Source organism: Trematomus bernacchii, unplaced genomic scaffold, assembly GCF_902827165.1.
Source record: "Trematomus bernacchii unplaced genomic scaffold, fTreBer1.1, whole genome shotgun sequence".
Taxonomy (NCBI): domain Eukaryota; kingdom Metazoa; phylum Chordata; class Actinopteri; order Perciformes; family Nototheniidae; genus Trematomus; species Trematomus bernacchii.
In genome coordinates, this window is record NW_022987623.1 from 500,339 (window position 1) to 519,837 (window position 19,499).

The 19,499-nt window shown below is 42.2% G+C and overlaps 1 long non-coding RNA gene across 1 annotated transcript; it reads right to left on the reverse strand.

The window, feature by feature from the left end:
• Positions 1-1,886: 1,886 nt before the first annotated feature.
• LOC117484377 lies at positions 1,887-3,327 on the reverse strand. The gene is made up of 2 exons (XR_004556135.1): positions 3,240-3,327; positions 1,887-2,590 (listed from the first exon to the last, which is right to left on the reverse strand). It is a non-coding gene; the product is annotated as an uncharacterized LOC117484377 (long non-coding RNA).
• Positions 3,328-19,499: the final 16,172 nt, after the last annotated feature.

Genomic DNA, 19,499 nt, shown 5'->3' on the forward strand with positions numbered 1-19,499 from the left:
ACTCGCGCTCCTATTGGCTAGAGCTCCAACACATTGCACGTGATAGGCTAAGGGGGACATCTCTAAGCGGACCAATCACAACAGAGCCGGCCAGCTAACCAATCAGAGCAGACTGGGCTCTGGTTTCAGACAGAGGGTGAAAAAAGGTATGAGAAAAATAGAGAGCTTTTTGAACATTAAAGCATGGAGACATGTCACAGTAGAGACACTACAAACTGATATACACTTGAACATCAGCAGGAGAGGACTCTTTAAAGTAGAGACACTACATACTGATATACACCTGAACATCAGCAGGAGAGGACTCTTTAAAGTAGAGACACTAAATACTGATATACACCTGAACATCAGCAGGAGAGGACTCTTTAAAGTAGAGACACTACATACTGATATACACCTGAACATCAGCAGGAGAGGACTCTTTAAAGTAGAGACACTAAATACTGATATACACCTGAACATCAGCAGGAGAGGACTCTTTAAAGTAGAGACACTACATACTGATATACACCTGAACATCAGCAGGAGAGGACTCTTTAAAGTAGAGACACTACATACTGATATACACCTGAACATCAGCAGGAGAGGACTCTTTAAAGTAGAGACACTACATACTGATATACACCTGAACATCAGCAGGAGAGGACTCTTTAAAGTAGAGACACTACATACTGATATACACCTGAACATCAGCAGGAGAGGACTCTTTAAAGTAGAGACACTACATACTGATATACACCTGAATATCAGAAGGAGAGGACTCTTTAAAGTAGAGACACTACATACTGATATACACCTGAACATCAGCAGGAGAGGACTCTTTAAAGTAGAGACACTACATACTGATATACACCTGAACATCAGCAGGAGAGGACTCTTTAAAGTAGAGACACTACATACTGATATACACCTGAACATCAGCAGGAGAGGACTCTTTAAAGTAGAGACACTACATACTGATATACACCTGAACATCAGCAGGAGAGGACTCTTTAAAGACATCTCACAGTAGCATTTATTATTATCATTTAGATGTATTTTTGCAATAGTTTACTTTACTCCTAAGACTTATACTCAAGTACAATTCTTTATGCAGTATTTTTATTTGTAATGCAGTATTTTTATTTGTAATGGAGTATTTTTATTTGTAATGCAGTATTTTTATTTGTAATGGAGTATTTTTATTTGTAATGGAGTATTTATACAGTGCAGTATTAGTGCTTATTAGTAGGATCTGTTAGCTTTTTCCACTTTATCAGGAAATTAAGTGTATTTTATTCTGAGAATCACCAGAAAAGATGTGGAAGTTTGACTTTCTGTTAAAAAAAAATGTATTCATAAAGTATTTCTAGTCTTTAAAAGTTCCATAAATTATAACAAAATCACATTAAAACCCAACAACTGCTTATTTAGACTATATACATTTTAAAATGTCTCCAAAGAGATTCATTGTTCACAAATCTCCACATGCAACGCTCTGTTTTTATTTAATTTAAAATGCTGTTGAACTTCATCCACGCCGGATTAACTGCAGCTAGCAACAAAGCCTATAGAATCCGTAGCGAGTATACGGAGCATAAATGTAAAGTTTAAAACAGAAAACACTTGTATTGTCTTCCTCTCTGCACTTTATGGAGAACATGTTCTGCTTGAGATGCAGACAGAAAACATGGTTAATGACATTACTGTGTGGGCTACAGTGAGGGCATGTTTTCAATTGTTATTAAGCTTCATTTGCCAAACAGTAAAGGTTGTTTGTGTGGGCTGAGGCTCACATTCTCAGTGTTTGCTAATGAAAAAATAATAATAATCAAGCTCCGGGGCTGAGCGGCACAGAAAGTCGAGTGTGGGCGGAGGAATGGGTGGTGAAGAAAAAAGAAACTGGGCACGAGGTCAGGGATATTTATTCATATTAGAGAGATGCTCAGTACAGTATTGATGAGAATACACATTGCAGCAAATATACGAGCAATTTCCAACATGCAAAATGTAACAAATGTCTTTTACTTCCTCGACTTTTGAAATGCCTTCTGGTTGTGTGAGAGTTGTTTGTGCAGCAGTGTCCCCCATGTCTCTTACACTTCACACCACTGAAATCTGGTTGGATGCAGATACAGACTCCGGTGGAATGAAGGATAGAACACATGGGATAGTCTTGCAGAAAAAAGTGTCTGGGAATACAAGGAAATAAACAAACCCCTGAAAAGTGAAGATTCTGCTTTCTTTATTGACTTTTTTCAAACAAAACTGGAGAAAATACAGAGTCGACGTGTAGAATATGTAAAGAAAACACGGTTAATATGAACAAATAATCTCATTAAATCAGTCCCAGCCTCCCATACCTGCAGACATGGCCTCAATTTGGCAATGAAATCAGAAACAATTTATGCAAACGTATAAATCAGACATATGTCGTGTGATATTTTCTAAGCATTCATCAGAAACATGTGCTTCTTCAGGAAGACCCTGTGGGATTTAGGAGGAAAACCTGTGAGTTAGAGGGAGTTTTTGCAGGAGTTGGATGTCGGCCTCTCCCTTTTTTCTTGACTTCAAGTCTAAACGAGACCAAGGCCACATGGGAGAAAAGTGTCTGAGAATGAAGGAGAAAAGTGAAGATTCTGTTTTATTTATTGACTTTTTCGCAAACAAAACTGGAGAAAGTGTAGATAATGTAGTGAAAACACGTATATTATAAACACAACATCAGTCCCACCCTCTCATACCTGCACACATGGCCTCAATTTAGCAATAAACAATCTGCACAGGATTATGCAAACGTATGAATCAGACACATGTTGTGCCCTGTGAGTTGGAGGGAGTTTTGCAGGAGTTGGATTTCGGCCTCTCCCTTTTTTCTTGACTTCAAGTCTTAACGTGCTCTGTGGCTTCAGGCTGAAATCCTGGCGCGTTATCACAGGCCTGAGCTGAGTTTGCTTAGAAAATGCATCCCCCCCCCCCCCCCCCAAAAAAAAACACCGCCACCAGACACCTACTATCTCCCCGCCTCAGAGTCCTGCTCCTGGGGAACACAACACACACCTGAAGCTCTCTGATAGTCACACTTCTTCCTCTTTCATGCACACTTTTTCACTAACTTCTACGCCCCAAAAATCTGCTGAATCCTGACACAAACGCTGCCTCAAAGCATGCAATTCCTCCAGGTCATTTTTTATAAATTAACTCCAGGTAAAGTAGACAAATCTGCTCTGTCTCACCACGCTTTTAAATGCATTACTCACCTAAGTTTCTGCTTTAGTTCCCCTGTGAATAAAAAGTGAATCTAAAGACAAAAAGCTTGCAGGCGTCTTCAGAGGTCTGACGCCTCGGTGTCCTGTCTCCTCTCTGGCTTTTTTCTCTACCTGATTCAGGTACTAGTGTTTTAGAAGCCTGCGTCGACCAATCAGATTCGAGCACCTGAGTTAAGCTTCACCCCCTTTTTTTCCAGCCGTAAAAAAAACCCCCGCCACACCCTGCCATGTGGGATAGAGAAAAAGAAGAAGTAATAAACAGAAATCAAAGTAAAGGTTTAATAAAATCATCTGTAACACTTTTTAAGGTACACATCAACTAGTTGTTAATTAACATGCATATTAGCAGTATATTGGCTCTTTATTAGTCAGTATAAAACACGTATTAATGCCTTATTCTACATGACCATATTCTACACTAGTACTAGGCCATTAGTTAAGAGTTTGTCCTCAATAACCCTCTAATTAGTGCTTATTTATTGTAAGTAAGGACGTTGTTGTGCATGAGCTTTGGTTTTAAAGGGGACCTATAATGCAAAATGCACTTTTTGATGTCTTTTATATATGTGTCCCCGGTGTGTCGGGGAACTCACGCAGCGTCAGAAAATAAAACCCTCTCTCTTTTCCTCCGTACCCAAATCTCTAAAAACGGGCTACAACGGAGCTGATCCAGATTTGCGTCCGATATGACGTAATATCTGAAATGTGGACCCACGGCCCTATCAGAAACGTTGCTATCAGAAACAATGCCCGATTGTTTTGGACGTAATATGGTCGGTGTTTACATTAGCATGGCTAACACTCAGAGCTAACCTGTACTGGAGAGCATGTGTGTGAAGAAGCAGGAAATAAAAAGGAACTCACCTTGTGGTATAACCGGCAAGAGAGAAAGCCTTTGAGCTCCATACTGTTTCAGAGAGAATCCTTGATAATCCATGATATGGCGTTTCATCACGGCAGTATTTAGTTTAGACAGTAGCTGCCGGGTCCCGCATGAGCTCAGACCCCTCCTTTTTTATAAAAAAAAAAGCTTTATACCCAAATCAGCACTTTTGAAACAGGAAGTGAAATAGAGGGATATGAGGCATGGCTAGAATGGGTGATCTGTTTGGTATTTTGAGCAAAACACTTCATAGACATGTTTTTTATATATCTTAGACATTACATTACATTGCATTTAGCTGACGCTTTTATCCAAAGCGGCATAAAATAAGTGCATTCGACCAATAAGATACAAACTTAAAGAAAACAGAATCATACTGTACAAGTACATCAGGTTGCATAGAGCCAAAACATGTGCTACTAATACTACTCAACTGGCTTCAGATAAGCCAGTCCTTGAGACCTACGCTATTGCCTAAAAATAGCATGATAGGTGACCTTTAATGTGCTCAATATGGGCCTAATAACTCTCATAACACCTAACAAATATGGTCTATTCTTATGTAACAGGACATGAAACTACAAGTGTTAATTGTGTAAAAATGAGGTTTTTCTAACTCAGAATAAGTTCCCTATTTTAAAGTGAAGTCTTGTTCATAACTAATAAGCTAGTAGTTTGACGCTAATGTGTAAATGAACAACTAGATGACGGTGAATATGTGTACCTTAATCTAAAGTGTTACCAAAGCATCACTTCTTTTATCTTTTATTATCATAACAAGCATCTTGTAAGGCTTTGATGGAAGAGGGAGAAATGCACTTACGTAAAGGAACTTCATCTAAATTCATCTGGTGTTCATTATCTGACGAGCCTCGGCTGTAATTTGCTCGTTTCTGTCTTCCTCTCCAGAGTAAAGCACACTCTTCATCAGACTCTCTGAAGCCCTTCAAACCTCTTCATCAAAATATTTAAATCATCTTCTTCAAGTGTGAGAAGAAATACAATAAAGATCAGTTTTGCTGTTAAATAGCTGACTGTTCAAGCTGCGGAGCATCCTTCAATCCACACTGAAATATATCCAGATGACTTTGTTCATTATCAAACCAACTTTATTCATGTAGCATTTTACATACAAAGAAAAGTGACTCAAAGTGCTTCACACACCAGAAACAATAACATTTAAGTAAAATTACATTAAAGAACAAACTGAAAATAAATAAAAATAACATACAAATTCAAATTAAATACAAAACAAATATAATAAAAATTGAACTAAAATAAAATGATCAAAATAATACAAAAACAATGTTACAAAAATGAGAATGCTATCTTCTACACAAAATGAAAATATTAATATTATAAATCTTTGATTCAATTAGAGATAGAAAGAGAAACCAGTCCAACTGAATATTGTAGTTTTCAGGCAAGAAATGTAAACATATTTGATTAAGGAGACACTTGTCTGCTCTGTCCTCGCGCTGCAAACACGTCTCCTCCTTCAGCTTTGAGGGAGAAAAGGGGCGACACCCGACATCCCTCAGTGTGAAAGGCGCCACTTTCTGAAAGGCATTCCTCCCTCTCACAATGGCAGGGTGAGGACTTGGGGGATTGTTGGGGGGGGGGGATGCATTCCTGAGCTGGAGCGAGCCTCACCTGACGAGAGATTTCTCTGCAGAGCCCCTTCTTCAACTTTAACTGGACTTAAACTCGCACTGTACATTTTACATTTATATTCAATTAGCTAACGTAGCTAACCTAGTCATTTCAGATATCCTGACAAACACTGACAGTTATGAGACGACTAACTCTGACACAGAGACAGTTGTTCAGCTTTATTATCCTGAACGTCACCAAGCGCTCTGTCCCAGCTGTGTGCGTCACTCTTTAGTGTCCCCTGGTCTCCCCGTCACTTTTTAGTGTCCCCTTGTCTCCCAGCTGTGTGTGTCACTTTTTAGTGTCCCCTGGTCTCCCAGCTGTGTGTGTCACTCTTTAGTGTCCCCTGGTCTCCCAGCTGTGTGTGTCACTTTTTAGTGTCCCCTGGTCTCCCAGCTGTGTGTGTCACTTTTTAATGTCCCCTGGTCTCCCAGCTGTGTGTGTCACTCTTTAGTGTCCCCTGGTCTCCCAGCTGTGTGTGTCACTTTTTAGTGTCCCCTGGTCTCCCAGCTGTGTGTGTCACTCTTTAGTGTCCCCTGGTCTCCCAGCTGTGTGTGTCACTTTTTAATGTCCCCTTGTCTCCCAGCTGTGTGTGTCACTTTTTAGTGTCCCCTGGTCTCCCAGCTGTGTGTGTCACTTTTTAATGTCCCCTTGTCTCCCAGCTGTGTGTGTCACTCTTTAGTGTCCCCTGGTCTCCCAGCTGTGTGCGTCACTTTTTAGTGTCCCCTGGTCTCCCAGCTGTGTGTGTCACTTTTTAGTGTCCCCTGGTTTCCCAGCTGTGTGCGTCACTTTTTAATGTCCCCTGGTTTCCCAGCTGTGTGCGTCACTCTTTAGTGTCCCCTGGTCTCCCAGCTGTGTGTGTCACTTTTTAGTGTCCCCTGGTTTCCCAGCTGTGTGCGTCACTTTTTAATGTCCCCCGGTTTCCCAGCTGTGTGCGTCACTCTTTAGTGTCCCCTGGTCTCCCAGCTGTGTGCGTCACTTTTTAGTATCCCCTGGTCTCCCAGCTGTGTGCGTCACTCTTTAGTGTCCCCTGGTCTCCCAGCTGTGTGCGTCACTTTTTAGTGTCCCCTGGTCTCCCAGCTATGTGCGTCACTCTTTAGTGTCCCCTGGTCTCCCAGCTGTGTGCGTCACTCTTTAGTGTCCCCTGGTTTCCCAGCTGTGTGCGTCACTCTTTAGTGTCCCCTGGTTTCCCAGCTGTGTGCGTCACTCTTTAGTGTCCCCTGGTTTCCCAGCTGTGTGCGTCACTCTTTAGTGTCCCCTGGTTTCCCAGCTGTGTGCGTCACTCTTTAGTGTCCCCTGGTTTCCCAGCTGTGTGCGTCACTCTTTATGAATAGGACACTTTTTCAAATTTGAAAAACCACTCCTGCATTAAGAGCCCCCTCAAACAATACGTACATCGACCCATATTTATGCTTATAATATTTCTTTTCTCAAAGTGTACACGCGCTATTTTCAGAACATATTAACAAATTATCCTGATGCAAAGTGGTGGGGGACAGTGTTACGGGGGCACGGGCCCCTGTTGGCCCCCCCTAGAACCGCCCCCTGGGGACATGTCCCTAGCGTCCCCAGGATAAATGACGCCTATTTAATTTAATCTGGCTTCGTATGATTAAAAGCAACACGATCGTCGACCCGACGCAGTCCCTGGCCCGTTGTTGTTGTGGGAGAAAATCTCTCGGCAGCTCTGGGCGGTGTGAACAGAGCGGGAGCTGAAAAGGGAAACCGGAGCTGAACCAGAAAAGCTCTCGCTAGGAGCTAGAAAGGGAAAAGCGCTGGTGTGAAAGCCGCATTAGTGATGGGAATGACGGCTCTTTGAAGGGAGCCGGATCTTATGGCTCCGTTCCTTTCCGAGAGCCGTTTAAAAGAGTCGGTTTTTGTAAGGGGGCGGGGTTACTAGGTTTATCTGCGAAACAATCACCAGGATAATGATTGACTGTATTGCCAGAAATCTACTTTTACTCACAGAAACATTTAGAACTTGCTGCATCTCTCAGCCAAACTACTACTCAAGCAGGACGCGTTACGTTATGCCATCATCTACGGCTAACGTGCATTCAGGAAAGCAAGTTCCCGTAAAGGCGAGTGGATTTATGGCAGGCAGTGAACCAACCATAAAAAGAACGGCGAACCAAGTACGACTCGAACGTAACATCACTATTGCACTACTAAGCAAACAAGAATGCGGTTTAACCAACTCAAAAAATGCTTAGAAACTGTTTTTTTAAATGTTATTTCAGCAAAGTAACAGAAGAGAAAATGGCAGACATAATGACAGACTTACACACTTGAGAATCTATACGGTTACTTTGCTCAAACCTAGAATAATTAGGCATCAGTTTCCAAGCACTTTTTAAAAGATGGTTGAACTTCTGCTTATTTCAAAGTGTGTTAAACGTCATTGGTTCCCTTGTTTAGCTTTAAACTGATGTTCTTTCGAGCTTAAACATATTTCCGTCCCAGTGGGGGAAGTTGAAGGTCGGTCACCTTTCATCCAGTTTCTAAAATAACGTCATGTTGGTGTTTCTTGGTGTTTAGTGACGGAGAGGTTTGTTGAATGAGGCGGTGCTGTGTTTCAGCGCCACGTTCCCTGAAGGCAGCACGGGGAGAGCGCTGCGTTCAAACACGTCACACATGGGAGGAATGTGAGCCTCCACACATTACTCACATTTGTAGATTCACACCCATGTTGTTGTTGTTGGTGTGAATTACAGATCTCTCCACAGATGGATGAAACACTGAGTTACTGAGTTTTTATTTGATCATAGATCTGTGATCGGTAAATTCTCTAGAAATAGAGGCATAACAGTGCATTGCATGTTTCCCCCCAACAAATAATTAATACCTGAACAATAATCATCTAAAACAGCTTTGTGGTTACCTCCCAAGTCACGTTTCAAAATAAAAGCGCTATACAAGATATATAAGATAGTTGAAAGGCGCAAAATGATTTATAAAATACTTTAATCCAGGATAAAAATACTAGATGCCCTTTTTTATTTTATTAAATTCATACCTTAGCTTAATACCAAGGTACATTTCAAAATAAAACTGCTTTAAAAATCATTCAAATCAACTCATTGTCACGAACTTGGAAACACAAGGTACACGACTCAAATGCACGACCTGGGAGACAAAGGTAAAGTATGCGAAAAGTACTTTATTCCAAAAATAGGATGTACAAATAAGGATCGACACTCTTGACGAGGGGAAAAAGGTTTCAAAAAAGGCAAAAAAAAAATTGCTCACAAAGTGAGGAACAAAGCTTGCAAAATACTTCTGGAGCATAAATTAGGCTTGAGACAAAATAACAAGTCGCTGGTACGCTGACTACTGGCATGGAGACAGGACAAGACGAACTGACACAAGACAAGGGGAGACAGGGGAATATAAGCAAGAGGTAACTGGGCCCAGGTGGAAACAATCAGGGGCGGGGCTGAGGCTGATGAGAGCAAAAACATGAAACATGACTAGACTCAATATTTTTGACGGGACACAACACTCATAGGGTGTTTCTCAATGTCGAGTAAAGCTGCTCCAGAGCCACTATTTCAAGCATACTACGTCATCGAGTGGCGCCGAAGTACTGTTCCAATGTCCAGCATACTTGGAAATCTACCGAGCCCGGCGTACTTAGTTTGGAGAAATATCGAGGCTGCACATGAGTAGACTCCGCGGTCTTAAAATCCCCACAATGCTTTGCGCACGGACCAATTTCCCCAAATCTGTGGCGGGAAATGTAAGGCGGGGCCTCTCATATGACGCACACCTGCACACTTGCTCGCCTGTTCCACTCTTCGTTTTCAGAGGCTAGGAAGTATTCTTGCCTCGCTTCTGAAGCAAGATGCTCGGCAGACATGTGCTACCAAGCAAGCGTACTCGACATTGAGAAACACCCATAGTCTGTACTACTTGTGCAATTCATAAAAGTAAAACTTAAACTACCAAAAAAAGGTATTTCATAATAAAAGCATCTGCAAAATAATTAAAGGTTGCTAGCTCTACTCCTTGTGCCCTTTAATACAAAAATAATAATTTAGTAAACCTTAATCTGAAATATTCATAGCTTAATAACAAGGTACATTTCAAAATAAAACAGTTGCAACTGCTGTTCTACTTGTGCCGTTAAAAAGGTGACTGACTCACAAAACAGATCGTTTTAATGTGGATTTAATAACATGTACGTCAAGCGGCATTCAAATGCAAACCTCAGCATGTCAGGCTGTAACACTAATCCAGAACCATGTTCACTAAGGACACACACATGCACATCCCAGCTGCTTATTGTTTATTCATGCATGGCAGGAAACATTATCATATCATTGCTTAATATTGATGTTGTGCATCTTGTGCTCCCATGCTCCGATGCAGAGAACAAACTCTCCCCTTCTTCTGAATAATGAAACAAGCTTTCTGTTAGAAAAACATCCCTCATCACCGGCTTGATCTTCAATCTCAGGATCCATGTATTTGTGATCCTCTCCAGAATGGAAGTAGTCATCACATACAGAGCATCAACTAGTTCCTGAACAGTGTCCTTCACATGCTGATATCCAAGAGAGGGAGTTACACAGTCACAAGATGGAGGAATAGAAAGCAGTATTCAATGTTTACTTCAGATTAGCTCCACGTCAGAAATGATCATGCTTGTCATATGTCTATCTCCATAGAGGCTGAATCATCATGTTAATCACATAGCTATCATATGCCTCAAACAGTCCTGATGCTCTTCTAGGTAATCATACATCCTGTCATGTACACAGCTACAGTTGGGATACCTTTGTTATCATGTGGACTCTCATGTTGGAAGAGGACATTCAGTATTTTCACAACACTTTCATTTTTTTAATGGCGCTGTTTGCTTCTTGTGATGTTTGTGTGAGAGGTTGCCGGGTGTCGGCCTGTCTTTAGAGCCCGAGGCCGCCTCCAGGTCCTCTTTTCCTCCCCCTGTTTCTGACGCCTGCCTCTGTTCTGACTCGCCCCTGCAGGAATGCACCTTCCCTCCCTCTTTAATGCACTTCTGTGTCGGAGCAAATTGACAATGAGGAGTGCCGTCATTTTTGCAGCATAAATATTTCATTCTCCATTTGCAGGCAGATTGCAGAGCGACACCCAGAATACAGATGTGCCGTCTCTCCGTCCCTCTCTCTGTGATTTGTGAGAGCGCTATACTCAAATCTGCTGCAATGTGATTATTGAGAATCACTGTCATTGTAGAAAAAACCCCAAATGATATTACAGTCTGAATCCTAATCACATCTCCAGATATTGGCAGCAGCGAGGAGATGCAATTACTAGACGGGCCAATATTTCTGTTTTCTGAAATCACTTTTCAGACGTCGGTTTCTCTTCAGTCTTCATCAGAGGAGATGAAACGCTGAGTGATGAGAGCGAGAAGTTTGAGGAAGTTTCATAGAACTCTTTATTACTAGAGAGCTCCTTTCTTTGCTTCTAATCCACTACAGTTCAGAGGTAAACTGTGTACTTTTTCTCCACTATAAGTATTTAATACCTTTAGTTACTTTACAGATGTGGATGAATGATGTGAAATATAATCAAGTGTTAAATCAGACTTTAGTTCCACCTGGAGTAAATCCACAAGCTACCCTGCAGTATACAAAGTCATTCAAACTAGCTGCACCTTTACCAGCTTTGAGAACACTTTCATGATCAATCATTATAAAACATATCATATATATTATTCTGAAATGGACCAATCTGCACAATGACTACTTTTACTGTCGCTACTTTAACTATATTTTGATGAGAATACTTTTCTACTTTCACTTGAGGAACATTTTGAATGCAGGACTTTTACTGTAACAGAGTATTCCTACACTCTGGTACTACTACTTTTACTCAAGTACAAGGTCTGAGTACTTCTACTTTTACTCAAGTACAAGATCTGAGTACTTCTACTTTTACTCAAGTACAAGATCTGAGTACTTCTACTTTTACTCAAGTACAAGATCTGAGTACTTCTACTTTTACTCAAGTACAAGATCTGAATACTTCTACTTTTACTCAAGTACAAGATCTGAGTACTTCTACTTTTACTCAAGTACAAGATCTGAGTACTTCTACTTTTACTCAAGTACAACATCTGAGTACTTCTACTTTTACTCAAGTACAAGATCTGAGTACTTCTACTTTTACTCAAGAACAAGATCTGAGTACTTCTACTTTTTACTCAAGAACAAGATCTGAGTACTTCTACTTTTACTCAAGTACAACATCTGAGTACTGCTACTTTTACTCAAGTACAAGATCTGAGTACTTCTACTTTTACTCAAGTACAACATCTGAGTACTTCTACTTTTACTCAAGTACAAGGTCTGAGTACTTCTACTTTTACTCAAGTACAAGATCTGAGTACTTCTACTTTTACTCAAGTACAAGATCTGAGTACTTCTACTTTTACTCAAGTACAAGATCTGAGTACTTCTACTTTTACTCAAGTACAAGATCTGAATACTTCTACTTTTACTCAAGTACAAGATCTGAGTACTTCTACTTTTACTCAAGTACAACATCTGAGTACTTCTACTTTTACTCAAGTACAAGATCTGAGTACTTCTACTTTTACTCAAGTACAAGATCTGAGTACTTCTACTTTTACTCAAGTACAAGATATGAGTACTTCTACTTTTACTCAAGTACAACATCTGAGTACTGCTACTTTTACTCAAGTACAAGATCTGAGTACTTCTACTTTTACTCAAGTACAAGATATGAGTACTTCTACTTTTACTCAAGTACAACATCTGAGTACTTCTACTTTTACTCAAGTACAACATCTGAGTACTTCTACTTTTACTAAAGTACAATATCTGAGTACTTCTCCCCCCTCTGGTAGTTATAATGTGAATGAATATGCATTTTTTATAGTACAGATTACTTTTTGTGTACTATGTGAATCCACAACTATAAAGTAAAAAGTACAACTTCACTCAAGGACTTTACTTATTGAGAGAATTGCCGGATAACTTTTTCTAGACTTGTTGTTGTTGTTCTTCTTCTGCTTCTTCATAACTTTCACTTTAGATACTTCTTCCACACTTGCTGTACGTATTGTGAACTAGTACTGCATTACTTTTTCAATAATAACTATAAATTGTATTTTGAGCATCTTTCACAACACCCAAGGACTCCCTTTGAATCATAACATATTCTAAGAAAGGGTTAACACAGTGGACAGAGGCCGAGTAGGCAGACCCAGAACTCTCCTACACCTCATTCTTCGACCTCACTACATGTCAGAGGTACATCTTGTACATTTGACTCCATCCTTTGATAAAACCCTCCCATGTTTCCAGAGGTTTCCGCAGCAGCAGAGATGAGTCTGGACTTGTCCGAATACCTTTCTGTTTCTCTGTAATCCTGCACCTCTTTAGAAATGGAACATTCCCATTCATTATACCTGGTTTGTTGTGAATTAGAGTGTAGGGGCTTCTGTTGGGGGGGCGGGGGGCATAGTTGAGGGGTCACTATTGACAAAAGGTGAGATGAGCAGCAGCGTTTGATGTGTGTGTGTGTGTGTGTGTGTGTGTGTGTGTGTGTGTGTGTGTGTGTGTGTGTGTGTGTGTGTGTGTGTGTGTGTGTGTGTGTGTGTGTGTGTGTGTGTGTGTGTGTGTGTGTGTGTGTGTGTGTGTGTGTGTGTGTGTGTGTGTGTGTGTGTGTGTGTGTGTGTGTGTGTGTGTGTGTGTGTGTGGAGTAAAACATTTGAAAATTGGGTTTTTGGACAGTTACTCCATTTGAATGTAATTCAAGTAAAACATTCTTAATATATATATTTTTGGGAATATAAACATACAGTAAGGGGGAACAAAGTTAGAATGTGCAACAAAGGTTACAAGATGATATAAGTGTATTTAAAATAAGACATCGAAGTAAAAATGGGGAAAATGTTTTATTTATTTTTTATTTTTTACAGTTGCTCCATTTTAAAACAAAATAAAATAAAACAGATGAAATATAATTTAAATATTTAAATATGTAAAAATGTGTAGATTATAGAGACTACAATATGTAATACAGTATGAATCCTAACATGGATATATCTTGTATCCAGTGGTGGATTGTAATAATCGTAAACAAATACTCCTGTACTTTACTCTGTGATGAAGTATTTCAACACCATAGTATTTCTACTTTTGCTAAAGTAAAGGCCCAAAGTACTTCTTCTCCCACCTCTTTAACTCGGCTGCAGCTTCTCATAAGAAAGACTAGAGGTTATTGAAGGAGTGTTTTCCTCCGCCTTGTTTTCAGGAAGCACAGATTCACAGCTGGATTGATTTTGCCGCTCACCTCGGAGCGCAGGGTCTGGGTTTCTTTATGCAGAAAGTCAATACTTTAGTCTACGGGGACTGAGAGGGGTCATTTGGATGCTTCAGCTCGACAGTCAGAAGTTAATCCAGAGACAACACAAGCTGCAGAGACACCGAGGGAGGGGTGACTCTTTGTTAAAGGTTAGCGGTTCAAGTCCTGCAGGTGGAAGGGAGAGAAAACTCACAGAGAAAGTGTCTGTGGTGTTTCTGCTGAAAGCTGCATCTCTGGAGGATTATAAACTGGGTTCCAACAAATCAGAGAGCTAAATTAGAGTTAAAAAAACAATCTTTAAAGAGGCCTTATTCTGCTTTTTGTTGTTTCCCTTTTCTGTAGTGTGATATATTGGTTTTAGTGCATGTAAATGGTCTGCAAAGGCTAAAATCCCAAAGTTCTGGAACACATTGACATCACTACGGAACACTTGCGCTCCTATTGGCTAGCGCTCCAACACATTGTACGTGATAGGCTAATGGTGCGTTCACACCGGACGCGATGCGATGTTTGGGGGCGGCGCGAATTCGCTCCGACGGCGAGCATGAAGCGGTTGATGCGAATGCCGCGGCGCAATTGAGGCGATTGGAGGGGGCCGCGATTGGAGGGGGCCGCGACAACGGCTCGAGTTCAATTTTTTCAACTCGAGCGTCAAATTCCCGTGACGCGATCTCGCGGTAGCCAATCAACGGTGAGGATCTCCACCTGCCGTCAATGACGTTGAACCAGAAAACCAAAACATCAGCCGTTAGCTGTTAGCACTCAGAGCTCACAGCTCCTCATATATGTTCAGAAACTAGACAAAAGTTAAACAAGTACACACCACAGACTGCCTGTGTCATGGTGAATACAGTCGCTGCTTTATTTATGTCTGTATAGGCCGTTGTTGTGAGTGTGGACGGTCGGAGCATATACTGCGTTAGCTTAGCCAATCTCCATTTAGAACACACGCATTTTAAAAGGTTTTTCGCCTGCCGTCTGTCTGCAGACTTGTCAAAGCATTAATTCATGGTTTTTACTAACCGGTATCAGTATGTTGTTACTTCGGCATCATTTTGAAACGTGTATTACAATTAAATCACGGTCAAATATGTTCATTTTGTTGTAGCCCCCTAGCCAGCGCGTCTTGTTTGAATGATGCGAGTAAACACAGCTGACAGCCGCGGTGAAAGCCGAGCGTTTAGAGCGATGCGATAAGAGCGAAGCAAATATTCGCATCGCGTCCGGTGTGAACGCAGCATAAGTGGGCGGGACATCTCTAATCACGGCTCTGTTGTGATTTCGACGTACCACAAAAACATATTTTTTATTAATGTAAGGGTGAGTTTGTCATGGGATAAACTAAACAGGACTTTCATTCACTCTGCTGTTCATGGAATTTAACTTTAATTTATGTCTCTCAATTAAGTATTAAAAGCCAAAGAATGAAAGCAGTTATTTTGCATTTTTCTTATTCTTTCTTTTAATTCACATTGTTAACCTGCAATCTAAGAGAAATCTTCATTTTTCTGTAAAACATAACTGCAGTTTCGTTGTATGGTAAACATGTTTGTAGGGGAGGCAGAGTTGCAACTACTTGCACAATGTTGATGAAATACTCCGTCTTGATGTACACAAGGAGTTAAATATACTTCTGTCTGAGGAATAATGCTAAGTGTAAAGTGTATATGCAGTGATGGATACTCCTTTCTTAATTGAATCAACACGCAGCGCTGGTGTGAAGTGTGTAGGAGGTGTGATTGTGATTCAGTTTCCTCACAGAACGATGCAGAGCTTCCTCATAAAGCAGCGGGGAAATATCATGTGAGAACGTGTGATGGTGGGCGGGCTATGGGTGTAAAAACAACAATTCCAATAACTAATGTGGTACTCTGCACAGCTCCACAATATGCTTCATTACAATCCTCCGCAGCAACAACAGGCTTCTGTTTTTATATTCTCATACAAAATAAACCAGTGCAAAGGTTTTAAATATTCATGTGAGGACAATAAAGACGTGCTGTGATGCTAAATGATGCAGGGTGAAGCTTCCTATATAACACAGTAACGTAACGCTGTCTAATTCAGATTTTTGACAGCATTGATTCATTAGACATCTGGTCCGCCTTTAACGCTTTAAAGGTTGTCAGCAGATCAAATGGCCGACATCCATTTTCATAGTTTAAAGAAGTGTGACCAGACTCTGCCTACTAAGCAGGTCGTTATCTTCAATTTACTGCGAGGAGGTACAACATTTTTAAGCAGCGCCTTCTAGTGGCAGTAGTAGTTATGACGGGAATGTTTTTTGTATTCAACCGGGAGAATTCCCATTGAGATTAAGAATCTAGGTTAGCCACGTTAGCTAGCTAGCTTACAGCAGATATGCAGTAACATTAGAAGGAGTCATGTGATCACATTGTTAAAATAAGACCATAAAACCTTTTAGGTAAGTTTCCAACAACAGAGACAGTTGTTCAGCTTTATAATCCTGAACGTCACCAAACGCTCCGTCACAGCTGTGTGCGTCACTCTTTAGTGTCCCCTGGTCTCCCAGCTGTGTGCGTCACTCTTTAGTGTCCCCTGGTCTCCCAGCTGTGTGCGTCACTCTTTAGTGTCCCCTGGTCTCCCAGCTGTGTGCGTCACTCTTTAGTGTCCCCTGGTCTCCCAGCTGTGTGCGTCACTCTTTAGTGTCCCCTGGTCTCCCAGCTGTGTGCGTCACTTTTTAGTGTCCCCTGGTCTCCCAGCTGTGTGCGTCACTTTTTAGTGTCCCCTGGTCTCCCAGCTGTGTGCGTCACTCTTTAGTGTCCCCCTGGTCTCCCAGCTGTGTGCGTCACTTTTTAGTGTCCCCTGGTCTCCCAGCTGTGTGTGTCACTTTTTAGTGTCCCCTGGTCTCCCAGCTGTGTGCGTCACTCTTTAGTGTTCCCTTGTCTCCCAGCTGTATGCGTCACTCTTTAGTGTCCCCCTGGTCTCCCAGCTGTGTGCGTCACTCTTTAGTGTCCCCTGGTCTCGCAGCTGTGTGCGTCACTCTTTAGTGTCCCCCTGGTCTCCCAGCTGTGTGCGTCACTTTTTAGTGTCCCCTGGTCTCCCAGCTGTGTGCGTCACTCTTTAGTGTCCCCTGGTCTCCCAGCTGTATGCGTCACTTTTTAGTGTCCCCTGGTCTCCCAGCTGTGTGCGTCACTTTTTAGTGTTCCCTTGTCTCCCAGCTGTATGCGTCACTTTTTAGTGTCCCCTGGTCTCCCAGCTGTGTGCGTCACTCTTTAGTGTCCCCCTGGTCTCCCAGCTGTGTGCGTCACTTTTTAGTGTCCCCTGGTCTCCCAGCTGTGTGTGTCACTTTTTAGTGTCCCCTGGTCTCCCAGCTGTGTGCGTCACTCTTTAGTGTTCCCTTGTCTCCCAGCTGTATGCGTCACTCTTTAGTGTCCCCCTGGTCTCCCAGCTGTGTGCGTCACTCTTTAGTGTCCCCTGGTCTCCCAGCTGTGTGCGTCACTCTTTAGTGTCCCCCTGGTCTCCCAGCTGTGTGCGTCACTTTTTAGTGTCCCCTGGTCTCCCAGCTGTGTGCGTCACTCTTTAGTGTCCCCTGGTCTCCCAGCTGTATGCGTCACTTTTTAGTGTCCCCTGGTCTCCCAGCTGTGTGCGTCACTTTTTAGTGTTCCCTTGTCTCCCAGCTGTATGCGTCACTTTTTAGTGTCCCCTGGTCTCCCAGCTGTGTGCGTCACTCTTTAGTGTCCCCTGGTCTCCCAGCTGTATGCGTCACTTTTTAGTGTCCCCTGGTCTCCCAGCTGTGTGCGTCACTTTTTAGTGTTCCCTTGTCTCCCAGCTGTATGCGTCACTTTTTAGTGTCCCCTGGTCTCCCAGCTGTGTGCGTCACTCTTTAGTGTTCCTTTGTCTCCCAGCTGTATGCGTCACTCTTTAGTGTCCCCCTGGTCTCCCAGCTGTGTGCGTCACTTTTTAGTGTTCCCTTGTCTCCCAGCTGTATGCGTCACTTTTTAGTGTCCCCTGGTCTCCCAGCTGTGTGCGTCACTTTTTAGTGTCCCCTGGTCTCCCAGCTGTGTGCGTCACTTTTTAGTGTTCCTTTGTCTCCCAGCTGTATGCGTCAGTTTTTAGTGTCCCCTGGTCTCCCAGCTGTGTGCGTCACTCTTTAGTGTCCCCCTGGTCTCCCAGCTGTGTGCGTCACTCTTTAGTGTCCCCCTGGTCTCCCAGCTGTGTACGTCACTCTTTTATGGGCTCAGAACAGTCTCATAATACACACATGCACACAGAAGGATTCACACTTGTATTTCCGGATCCACACTTGTGTTTTTCAATGCACACACAAATGTGTTCCGTTTCATATACATGTAAATAAAATCCAAATACAGAAAAAAGTTTTACATATGTATTTTTGATCCTCACATATTTGTTTTCCGTTTAAATCCCCTGAACCTGCAAACACAAACCGCTTTCTGTGCATGGATTGCTCTGCATTCGTGTGTGGGTTTTTTGAGACTCCCCTGACGGTCACCCGATTCGTACTTGTAATTTTTTCTATCTATAGCCAATCAGATGTCTCCTCAATTCTAAGCCAATCACATGAGCGCGCCCCCACGAGGGTAGATTTCTTGCGTTCATGTCACTTCATATACGCATTTTGCGTAGTCCGGAGCAGGGTTTCCGCGGACAGAATTTAATTTTACCGGACAAATTTGAAACTTACCGGTCATGTTTCAATAATAATAATAATAAGAATTGTGTAGCAGCGTTTCCGTTAGGTAATTACCGGACTATGACCGGATAATAACACGGGAGTAAGGATCATCTCTTTTCCTCTCTCCCTCCCTCTCTCCTGACAGCCCGTCAGTTTCTCATGCAGCTCGCTAAAACTTCACTCGCGTTTATGTCCATATCGATCAGATCCAGCTCTCCTGATCGGCCTTTATAGAGAGCACCGATCAAACTATTAAGAGTGAATATCGGCCGATAATGACCGGCGGGGCTCCCCCCGTTGACAGTTCACTGTCTAGCACTGGCTTCGTAGTGCACTGATCGATTAGGCTAAGCTAACCTGTAGCTGCTCCCTCCACACTCACAACAACTTCATACAGACATAAATAAAGCAGCTGATCGCCATACAGGAAACACACATTTAAAACAGTTTTGCCTGCCGTTTTTGTGTACACAAGCATTCATTAATGGTTCGGAAAGTGGCACTGTACCTTAATAATATAAAGGCTTGTATTTGCGTGCATTTCCTGATCGGAAAGTGGTAATGTACTGAGAGTGGAGGTGTCCTGAGATTAGCGCCTGCAGGCAGGCTCCATGGACCTGTCAGCTCCGGACAGCGCAAAATGCGTACATGAAGCGCTACGTCATGAACGCAAGAAATCTACCCTTGTGGGGGCGCGCTCATGTGATTGGCTTAGAATTGAGGAGACATCTGATTG